This window comes from Drosophila bipectinata, chromosome 4, assembly GCF_030179905.1.
Source record: "Drosophila bipectinata strain 14024-0381.07 chromosome 4, DbipHiC1v2, whole genome shotgun sequence".
In the NCBI taxonomy this organism is placed as follows: Eukaryota; Metazoa; Arthropoda; class Insecta; order Diptera; family Drosophilidae; genus Drosophila; species Drosophila bipectinata.
Window position 1 is genome coordinate 9653714 of NC_091740.1, and position 12304 is coordinate 9666017.

The window sequence follows — 12304 nt, forward strand, 5'->3', positions numbered from 1 at the left end:
ATACTTGCCGCCTCGGTATACAATAAATTGTACTGACTTATTACAACAGCTAAAAGACCTGAGACATAGGTTCATATTGGGCGGAGATTTCAACGCTAAGCATACTTGGTGGGGTTCCAGATCAATCAACACCAAGGGCAGCACTCTACTCAAGTGCATCAGAGAGTTGGGTTGCAGCGTGCACTCCACTGGCGAGCCCACCTACTGGCCCAGTGACCCGAGCAAAATACCAGACCTCCTTGACTTTGCTATAAGCAAAGGAGTTGACCCTGCAAAGATTCTGTCGGACAGCTGCTACAAGCTCTGGTCTGACCACAGCATGGTTAAACTAGTCCTGGAGCACTCATACGCTAGGAAGAAGTCAAGAACGAAGCTGTCTACACGCAATACAAATCGTGAAATCTATAAAAAATGGTTGGAAGAAAACGTTGACCCTCTACCAGCAATTGAAAATGGGAGTGATATCGATGAAGCTGTGGAAAGTCTTACCAGAAAAGTACATATGGCGGCAACGCCCGAGCAAGCATCGGAGACACGACCGAGGAATCACAGAGCTCGCAGGGACAACTTCCTCTGGTCAACTAAGTTGGCTTCCATGGTTGCCGAGAAAAGAAGGCTTAGGAGAGTATGGCAGGTCAGCAGAATGCCGAGTGACAAAAGAGCATACAACATGGCTTGCAAAGATTTAACTCAGCGGTTAATAGACTCAAAAAACGAATCTCTGGAGTAGTATCTAGTAGAGCTAGAACCTGCTAAAGCTGAACATAACTTGTGGAATGCCACCAAATACCTAAAAAGGCCGGTAAAGAAGATTGCACCCGTTAAAAACACCAACGGTTTGTGGTGTCGTTCCAGCCAGGAGAAAGCCGATGCCTTTGCAGATCACCTGAGAAATAGTTTTCAACCATTCAACCTGTGCGACAACGATGATAAAGAAAAAACCATACAGTTCCTTGAAAACGCTTGCCCTATGGATATGCCTATACAAGAGATTGACAACACGGAGATTCAAGAAGAAATAGCTGAGCTAAAACTCACCAAATCCCCTGGGTATGACCATTTAGATGCAGCAGCCTTAAAATTACTCCCACCAAAGGGGGCCGTGAGATTGAGCCATCGTGGCAGGTGCTCACGTAAAACACAGTAGACTTTCATGTCCTTATTGAAAAATTCACGGATATTAAAAATATTAAACATATATTGTTATAAGTCTTAAACCTTAAGACGGCGCGAGTTGAATTACTTTCGCATAGGTAGCTAAATGCCTCGTCATCTTATTAGTCAGTCGCGATCAAGCTTTCGAACTGAACAGACGTGCCTCCGTGTGTGCTCCGTGTGAGAACCATATAAAATTACAAAAACACTACCGACAGAGACGGAATTTAGAGTTCCCTGTGTGGGAGCATAAATGCAATAAAGTGTGAACATTTTAGTTACAGAAACACTCATAATATTGTGAAAAATCGAGATTTTCCAAGTGCAAATATAACCACGTGCGTGGAAAATTTCCAAGCTTTTGAAGCTTTGAAGCTTTTTAAAGCTTTTGGAAGCTGCGCTGCCGCGCGCTGAGCTCTGATTAGCTACGAAATTCGCACAATGACGAAGGAGAAAAAACAAAAATCACGCGCACGTGTCGGTACTGCTGTTGCCATGAGTGGCAATAGCCCCGACGCAAGTATGGAAGTGGACAAAGATCGTGCTAATATTGCACAAAAGCCTAGTTGGCAAATATTGGTGCCCAAGGTCATACCAGGCAGTAAGAGAAAACTTACTTGTGAGAAGGATAAACATAACCCAACAACAAAAAAACTGCAGTTAGCTACCGAGAATATGCTGTCTCGCTCTAACACCCACACTAATGAAATCATCAACGAATCCAGCAGCGATTTGGACTCTGACTGTACTGAAGATGGTGAAATTAAAACTTTTGTTGTTCCTAAAAAGACAGCAAAGAATGATAAGAAGAAGATCTTAGGCAATATTGCTGAAATGCCGAATACCTCAAACCGGTTCGCCACTCTACCAATTTATGATAATGAAGTTGACGACGAATTAAATGTAGCTAATTCCAACGTTATGGCTGAGGAGAAAGCTACACCCAAGCCTCCACCGATAATCATACCGGGAGTGGGAAACATAAGCGAGATGCTAAAAGAACTTGGAAAAATCGTTGACAAAAATAGTTTTTCCTACGAATCCACTGGAGGAGGCAACGTTAGGCTGATGCCCAAGGACAGCGCCACCTACAGGAGCATTGTTGCGTATATGGACGATGCAAAACTGGCCTTTAGGACCTATCAGCTGAAGGAAGAGCGATGCTTTCGCATTGTAGTGAAAGGGCTACACCACACAACTCCTACAACACATATCACTGAGGCCCTTGTTTAACGACAACACCGGCTACACCTACAACAAAAATCAAAATCCCCCTAGCGTTGAAGATGGAATTGAGCAGAGACTGATGCAAAGAATGGAGCACATGATGACCACCATGTTTAATAAATTTAAGGAGATGATGATATCCATACTCTCCAGACAAATGGGCACTATCCAATGTCCATAAACACCCAACTGGTTATATGGAATGCGAACGGTTTGTCCAAAAGCAAACCTGAAATAGAACATTTTATTAAAACAAATCAAGTCGACGTAATGCTAGTGTCAGAGACGCACTTTACATCCAGATCGCACTTCACCATTCCTGGCTACAATACAATAGTTGCAAATCACCCTGCCGACAGGATTCGTGGCGGAGCTGCAATTATTGTGAGGAGCGGCATCGAACATGAAGAACTAGAGCCGGTGCAACTGGACTGGATGCAGTGTGCAAAAATCCTTCTGACAACTCAAGCAGGCCAAATCACCATTGGAGCAGCATACTTGCCGCCTCGGTATACAATAAATTGTACTGACTTATTACAACAGCTAAAAGACCTGGGACCCAGGTTCATATTGGGAGGAGATTTCAACGTTAAGCATACTTGGTGGGGTTCCAGATCAATCAACACCAAGGGCAGCACTCTACTCAAGTGCATCAGAGAGTTGGGTTGAGTTGATCCTGCAAAGATTCTGTCGGACAGCTGCTACAAGCTCTGCTCTGACCACAGCATGGTTAAACTAGTCCTGGAGCACTCATACGCTAGGAAGAAGTCAAGAACGAAGCTGTTTACACGCAATACAAATCGTGAAATCTATAAAAAATGGTTGAAAGAAAACGTTGACCCTCTGCCAGCAATTGAAAATGGGAGTGATATCGATGAAGCTGTGGAAAGTCTTACCAGAAAAGTACATATGGCGGCAACGCCCGAGCAAGCATCGGAGACACGACCGAGGAATCACAGAGCTCGCAGGGACAACTACCTCTGGTCAACTGAGTTGGCTTCCATGGTTGCCGAGAAAAGAAGGCTTAGGAGAGTATGGCAGGTCAGCAGAATGCCGAGTGAGAAAAGAGCACACAACAGGGCTTGCAAAGATTAAACTCAGCGGTTAATAGACTCAAAAAACGAATCTCTGGAGTAGTATCTAGTAGAGCTAGAACCTGCTAAAGCTGAACATAACTTGTGGAATGCCACCAAATACCTAAAAAGGCCGGTAAAGAAGATTGCACCCGTTAAAAACACCAACGGTTTGTGGTGTCGTTCCAGCCAGGAGAAAGCCGATGCCTTTGCAGATCACCTGAGAAATAGTTTTCAACCATTTAACCTGTGCGACAACGATGATAAAGAAAAAACCATACAGTTCCTTGAAAACGCTTGCCCTATGGATCTGCCTATACAAGAGATTGACAACACGGAGATTCAAGAAGAAATAGCTGAGCTAAAACTCACCAAATCCCCTGGGTATGACCATTTAGATGCAGCAGCCTTAAAATTACTCCCACCAAAGGGGGCCGTGAGATTGAGCCATCGTGGCAGGTGCTCACGTAAAACACAGTAGACTTTCATGTCCTTATTGAAAAATTCACGGATATTAAAAATATTAAACATATATTGTTATAAGTCTTAAACCGTAAGACGGCGCGAGTTGAATTACTTTCGCATAGGTAGCTAAATGCCTCGTCATCTTATTAGTCAGTCGCGATCAAGCTTTCGAACTGAACAGACGTGCCTCCGTGTGTGCTCCGTGTAAGAACCATATCAAATTACAAAAACACTACCGACAGAGACGGAATTTAGAGTTCCCTGTGTGGGAGCATAAATGCAATAAAGTGTGAACATTTTAGTTACAGAAACACTCATAATATTGTGAAAAATCGAGATTTTCCAAGTGCAAATATAACCACGTGCGTGGAAAATTTCCAAGCTTTTGAAGCTTTGAAGCTTTTTAAAGCTTTTGGAAGCTGCGCTGCCGCGCGCTGAGCTCTGATTAGCTACGAAATTCGCACAAAGGAGAAACAACAAAAATCACGCGCACGTGTCGGTACTGCTGTTGCCATGAGTGGCAATAGCCCCGACGCAAGTATGGAAGTGGATAAAGATCGTGCTAATATTGCACAAAAGCCTAGTTGGCAAATATTGGTGCCCAAGGTCATACCAGGCAGTAAGAGAAAACTTACTTGTGAGAAGGATAAACATAACCCAACAACAAAAAAACTGCAGTTAGCTACCGAGAATATGCTGTCTCGCTCTAACACCCACACTAATGAAATCATCAACGAATCCAGCAGCGATTTGGACTCTGACTGTACTGAAGATGGTGAAATTAAAACTTTTGTTGTTCCTAAAAAGACAGCAAAGAATGATAAGAAGAAGATCTTAGGCAATATTGCTGAAATGCCGAATACCTCAAACCGGTTCGCCACTCTACCAATTTATGATAATGAAGTTGACGACGAATTAAATGTAGCTAATTCCAACGTTATGGCTGAGGAGAAAGCTACACCCAAGCCTCCACCGATAATCATACCGGGAGTGGGAAACATAAGCGAGATGCTAAAAGAACTTCGAAAAATCGTTGACAAAAATAGTTTTTCCTACGAATCCACTGGAGGAGGCAACGTTAGGCTGATGCCCAAGGACAGCGCCACCTACAGGAGCATTGTTGCGTATATGGACGATGCAAAACTGGCCTTTAGGACCTATCAGCTGAAGGAAGAGCGATGCTTTCGCATTGTAGTGAAAGGGCTACACCACACAACTCCTACAACACATATCACTGAGGCCCTTGTTTAACGACAACACCGGCTACACCTACAACAAAAATCAAAATCCCCCTAGCGTTGAAGATGGAATTGAGCAGAGACTGATGCAAAGAATGGAGCACATGATGACCACCATGTTTAATAAATTTAAGGAGATGATGATATCCATACTCTCCAGTCAAATGAGCACTATCCAATGTCCATAAACACCCAACTGGTTATATGGAATGCGAACGGTTTGTCCAAAAGCAAACCTGAAATAGAACATTTTATTAAAACAAATCAAGTCGACGTAATGCTAGTGTCAGAGACGCACTTTACATCCAGATCGCACTTCACCATTCCTGGCTACAATACAATAGTTGCAAATCACCCTGCCGACAGGATTCGTGGCGGAGCTGCAATTATTGTGAGGAGCGGCATCGAACATGAAGAACTAGAGCCGGTGCAACTGGACTGCATGCAGTGTGCAAAAATCCTTCTGACAACTCAAGCAGGCTAAATCACCATTGGAGCAGCATACTTGCCGCCTCGGTATACAATAAATTGTACTGACTTATTACAACAGCTAAAAGACCTGGGACCCAGGTTCATATTGGGAGGAGATTTCAACGTTAAGCATACTTGGTGGGGTTCCAGATCAATCAACACCAAGGACAGCACTCTACTCAAGTGCATCAGAGAGTTGGGTTGCAGCGTGCACTCCACTGGCGAGCCCACCTACTGGCCCAGTGACCCGAGCAAAATACCAGACCTCCTTGACTTTGCTATAAGCAAAGGAGTTGATCCTGCAAAGATTCTGTCGGACAGCTGCTACAAGCTCTGCTCTGACCACAGCATGGTTAAACTAGTCCTGGAGCACTCATACGCTAGGAAGAAGTCAAGAACGAAGCTGTCTACACGCAATACAAATCGTGAAATCTATAAAAAATGGTTGGAAGAAAACGTTGACCCTCTACCAGCAATTGAAAATGGGAGTGATATCGATGAAGCTGTGGAAAGTCTTACCAGAAAAGTACATATGGCGGCAAGCCTTGCAACGCCCGAGCAAGCATCGGAGACACGACCGAGGAATCGCCACCGCCGCTGATGATGCCTCCGACGCCGACGTCAATGATGTTATCTTCATTCCCCCTGCACCCCCCGCTGCCGCTGCCCGAGCTGCCGCCGCCGATGTCCCTGGAGCTGATGCCGCTACTGTCGTCGTGGATGCCCCCGCTGCCGTCCCGGTGCGTTACCGCCCCGACACGATGCCTGGACAGGATCGTGAAGGGCGGAGCCGACGACGTCCTAGAGGAAGTCGGCAAAATTAAGGAGGAGTTTATCGGCCTGGTGACAGACTCTGTACTGAACTCTTTCCAGGCTATGGAGCTGATGCGATGCATCAATAGGTATGACGGTATCGTCCAGGCCCTTATGGTGCGAAATGCAGTGCTGGAGGAAACCAGCAGACTGCGAGCGACGATGCCTACCCAGATGCCGTCAGCACCGGTAGCTGTGGTCAACCGGCCACCCGTTGGGTACGCATCTGCGTATCCCAGCCTGCCAGTGCCTTCTGCTGCCCCAGTGCCTGCGCCGCGAAAACCACGGGATACGTGGTCGGTCGTGGTCCAGCAAGGACCCAAAACTGACGGGCAAGGAAGTTGCTGAAAAGGTGCGCCGTGAGATTGCTCCTACGCTAGGAGTTCGCCTGCACGAGGTGAGAGGGCTTGCGCGTGGCGGAGCCATTATACGCACCCCCTCTTCAGGAGAGATCAAGCGGGTTGTTGCAAGCAGGAAGTTCGGCGAGATTGGCCTCGAGGTCAAGCCGAACACTGCTCAGCTTCCGAAGCTGATCGTACAGGATGTCGCCACGCAGATCGCACCGGAGGAATTTATGGCGGAGTTGTTTGCCAATAACCTGAAGGAGCACATCCCAGAGGCGGAGTTCCGGAAGGCGGTCCATCTGGACACGAAGCCCTGGACAGTTGCCGATGGAGCCACAGTAAATGTGACTCTAGAGTGCGAGCCCAAGGTGCTGGATCTGCTGGAAGGTGGGAGGATTTACGTGAAGTTCTCCTATCGATGCAGGGCACAGGTGCGGACCTACGCGTGCCACAGGTGTGTTGGCTTCAACCACAAGGTGGCAGAGTGCAAACAGAAGGAGAATGTTTGCAGGCAATGCGGACAGACCGGCCTCAGTGCACGTGGATGCGCGAACCCGGTGGACTGCCGGAATTGCCGTTTTTACGGGCACCCCTCGGCTCACAGCATGCTGTCCCCGAGCTGTCCGGTGTATGAGGCGGTGCTTGCGAGGGTGAACGCTAGACACTAATGTTTAGCTTCATCCAAGCAAACTGTGGTCGAGGCCGAGCCGCGACTATTGAGCTCGCGGTCCGGCTGAGAGAGTCCGGTTGCATGTTTGCACTGCTGCAGGAGCCATACATTGGCCAAGGATGTGCTGCCCGATGGAATGAGGATATACACCGACCGGAGAGGAAAGGCAGCCATCCTCGTGGATCACCAGGATGTCATCTGTATGCCGATGGAGCCTCTCACCACCGATTATGGCGTATGCGTGAGCGTAAAAGGGAGTTTTGGTTCCATCTTCCTTTGCTCCGTGTACTGCCAGTACGAAGCCGAGCTAGAACCGTACCTCAGGTACATGGATGCGGTCCTGTTGCAGGCCAACAGTACCCCTGCAATCCTGGGACTCGACGCGAACGCAGTGTCCCCCATGTGGTTTAGCAAACGTCCTCGGAACCCCGGGGGAAACGCTAACCTCAGACGGGGTGAGCTGCTGTCTGAGTGGATGCTGGAGAATGGGACCGTTGCTCTCAACCAGCCTAGCTCGGTGTTCACGTTCGATACCTATCACGCGCATAGTGATATCGACTTGACAATTGCCAACGATGCAGCACCGATGTGGGCCACATTCGAGTGGAGAGTGGACGAGTGGGAGTTGTGTGATCATAACATGATCACAGTTGTGGCAACACCAACTACCCCAAGTACAGTTGAGAGCCTAGCTCCTGTACCGTCCTAAAACATCTCCAATGCTCGTTGGCAATTGTTCGAACAGGAGATGGTGAGACGCGCAGCCGACATTCCGGAAGACTTCTCACAGTCGCCGTTGGACCAGCAAGTTTCGACCCTGCGCAGCATGGTGCACGATGTATGCGACCTTGCGCTGGGAAGAAGGACGCCGAGATCGCCTAGGAGAAGGAAGCCAGGTTGGTGGACCGCCAGCCTGAACACGGTGAGACGCGAAGTCAGGAGACTTCGCCGCCGGCTTCAAAACGCTCGTCGTCGTGGTGACGATGATGCGACTGAGCTTCTTGTGGTCGCGCTGAGGCAAACCTCAGCCGAGTGCAAAAAGCTCATCCTAAGGGCGAAGGAGGAGATCTGGAGACGCTTCGTGGGAGAAAACGCACACGATCCATGGGGGCGCGTCTACAAGATCTGCCGAGGACGCAGAAAATGCACGGAGATTGGGTGCCTTCGCATTTCGCCATCAATGCGAAGGCACCCAATCTCCGTGCATTTTCTGGTCACCGATTGGGGTGACTGTGCGCGTGTGCTCCTCCGTAACTTTTTCCCAGTTGCGGGATACGTGCTCGGAATCTTCGTCGATTTCAAAGGAGCGTTCGACAATGTTGAATGGAGCGCTGCGCTGCGCCGACTCGCCGACTTGGGATGCCGAGAGTTGAGCTTGTGGCAGAGCTTCTTCTCAGACAGGAGCGCAGAGATCCGAAGCAGTTCTGGAGCCGTGTCGGTTCCAGTAACTAGAGGCTCCCCGCAGGGATCCATTAGTGGCCCATTCATTTGGGATCTGCTGATGGACGTCCTGCTGCGGCGCCTCCAGTCACACTGCGCTTTTAGCGCGTATTCGGATGACCTGCTGCTCCTCGTCGAGGGCAAATCTCGAGCCGTGCTGGAGGAAAAAGGAGCGCAACTGATGTCCATCGTTGAAGCGTGGGGTACGGAAATCGGTGTTACCATTTCCACCAGCAAGACGGTGATAATGCTACTGAAGGGGTCCCTCGCGCGTACCCCGAGTGTGAGAGCCGCAGGAGCGTTTCTCCTATATGTACGCAGCTGCCGGTACCTTGGCATCACGGTCAGCGAGCGTATGTTCTTCACTGCGCATATCGCATCGCTGCGTCAGCGAATGGCCGGAGTCGTGGGAGCATTGGCGCGTGGGCTACGAGTCGACTGGGGATTCAGTCCTCGGGCCAGGCGGACCATTTATGCCGGTCTCATGGTGCCCTGTGCACTATTTGGTGCCTCGGTGTGGTATGTCTTTACGACGCGGCTAGTTGTAGCCAGGAGGCTACTGCTCGCCTGCCAGAGGCTTATCCTTTTAGGATGCCTTCCGGTATGCCGAACAGTGTCAACCCTGGCACTGCAGGTGCTTGCTAGAGCCCCGCCTCTTGACCTGGTTGCTATGAAAATAGGAATCAAGTACAAGTTGAAGCGTGGATACCCGTTGGAGGGGAACGACTGGCTCTACGGCGAAGACATTTCAGGCCTGAGCTGGGCGCAAAAAGTCGCGCGCATCGAAGGATGCCTCCTGTTGGACTGGCAGAGCAGGTGGGATGACGCTGGTTCGCCCGGTCGGGTGACCAACAAATTCATCCCGGACGTCTCGTCCGTATATGAGAATCCAGACTTTGGATTCTCGATGCGCGCTGGCTTTTTGCTGACAGGGCATGGGTCGTTCAATGCATTTCTGCATAGACGAGCTCTTAGCGATACTGCCGAATGCTCATGTGGCGATCCTAATGAGGATTGGGAGCACATTTTATGTGTCTGCCCCCTCTATGCAGACTTGCGAGACCTCGATGGACTCGGTCTGCAGCACGTTGGCGGAACCTGGACGTTTGGAAGGATTCTGGAGAGCGACAACAGGATGAGGAAGCTGGAGCAGTTTGCTGAGGAGGTGTTCCGGAGGAGGAGGGGTCTTTAGACCCACTTCTCGTGCCGTGTGGCTAGCGGCGAAGAATTCTACCACAGTTCGCCATAGCTTGTCGTAGGAGGCGACTAACATGGCAGGGCCCCCCATCCGAGCTTGTCGGAGCTAAAGGGGTGGGTCACCGAGCCCACAAACTTCGGTGCTACGGGTTGGATAGTGTGTCCAAGACACTACCATTGAGGTAGGCTCCCTTGTGGGAGTATCGTGGTGGCTGTGGTTGATACCCATATCGCGGGTAGAGTCCTCGGACTCGACGTGGAGTTGCGTTACACAACTCGGGTGCTGTGACCCATAGATCAGCAGAGGTGATAGATACACTTCGCCTCTTATCCAGAGGGAGTATGTTGCCCGGCAAGCACATACTTGAAAGGTACCAGGCAGGTCGCTATGTACATAGCTATAGCTTCTAGTCTGGGGCGCTGGCAGGCGTACCATCCGTGCCCATGCACTATATACCTCTTGTGGGTATATTCGAGTGCCGTGGTCGTAATTCCTTCAGTGTGGAACACGCCACGTAAAACAAGTTCGGAGAGATCCGAGACCTTCATGTCCCTATTGATAAATTCACGGATATTAAAAATATTAAACATATATTGTTATTAATATAATATATATATAATATAATATATATATAAGTCTTAAACCTTAAGACGGCGGGAGTTGAATTACTTTCGCATAGGTAGCTAAATGTCTCGTCATCTTATTAGTGACATAGACTGTCTACATAGAGTACAGACGTGTTTCTCGGTCGCTCCGATTCATTTTCGGTGGAAATCGGTGTCGTACGTGGCTGAAAATAGTATCAAAATTCGCGGATTAACTACGCGAAACGATTGGTGTATTTTTCGTTGCGGAAAATTAGGTTTTTCTAAAGAAAAACTCGGTTTTTCGTTTTCCCACGCGGAGCGCATGGTGGTGGTTTTCTGTGGGAAGTGTGAAAAGAGTACTTGTGTGTGTAAACAAGAGAGAGATTTTTTCGGTGGAAATCGGTGTCGTACGTGGCTGAAAATAGTATCAAAATTCGCGGATTAATTACGCGAAGCGATTGGTGTGTTTTTTGTTGCGGAAAATTAGGTATTTCTAAAGAAAACTCGGTTTTTCGTTTTCCCACGCGGTGTGCGTGGTGGTGGATTTCTGTGGTGAGGGAGAGAGCTTTGAGCTTGTAAAGCACCATCTGTTGGGCGGAAATTTTTACAGCATCTTTGGTAGACTTATAAAAGCGCCATCTGTTGGGCGGTAATTTTTTACAGCATCTTTGGCAAACTTATAGAGCACCATCTGTTGGGCGGAAGTTTTTACAGGATATTTGGGCAATTTTAGTTGCACTTCCGGCACAAGAGGGCGCCATTGTGCTCGCTTCTGTTGGCAAGCTTCTAAAGCACCATCTTTTGGGCGGAAATTTTTGCAGCATATTAGGGGAATTTTAGTAGCACTTTCGGCACTAGGCGGCGCCATTGTGCCCGCTTCTGTTGGCAAACTTATAAAGCATCATCTGTTGGGCGGAAATTTTTGTAGCATATTTGGGGGAATTTAGTTGCACCTTCCGGCACCAGGCGGCGCCAAAGTTCCCATTGAGGGCGAATGAGCGCTATGTCGGATAGTGAGCTCTCTAGCAGCGGGGTAAGCAGTCGGATCAGTGCACGGAAACGCCGCCGCGAACGTAAGTCGAAAATGAGTGGAATCTCGGCGCCTACACAGGCCAAGTTATTGGCCGTGCCTGGAGAAGGAAAACCGGAGCCAGTCGGAGTGCTGGAGGAGACGGCGCTCTCCTCGTCGGATGTGCAGGTGACCGTCGCTTCTAATGACGTCACATTCGTTGCACCTGTTGCCGCTGCCCGAGCTGCTACTGTCGTCATGGCTCCCCCCGTCGCCGTTGAGCAGGCCAACGCTCGCGCCGCTGTTGCCGCAGGAAACGGAGCCGGGCTGGCGGAGCTGTCCGCCACCCAGCATGTGGTTCGTAGCGCCCTAATCGAAGGCGATTACATTGTGGGGGCCCTGATGTTGCGGGTGAGTGAGTTGGAAACTCGGCTCACCATGCCGCCGCCCATGATGACCGTACCGCCGCACCCCGCCGTCATTGCGCAGCCCGGCCCCCCAATAGCCCCGGTGCCACTCCCCCGTACCAAGGTGCGGGAGACCTGGTCCTGCGTGGTGAAGAGAGCGGACCCGGAGCTATCCAGCCGGCAGATCGCCGAGAAGGTGAGGAAGGA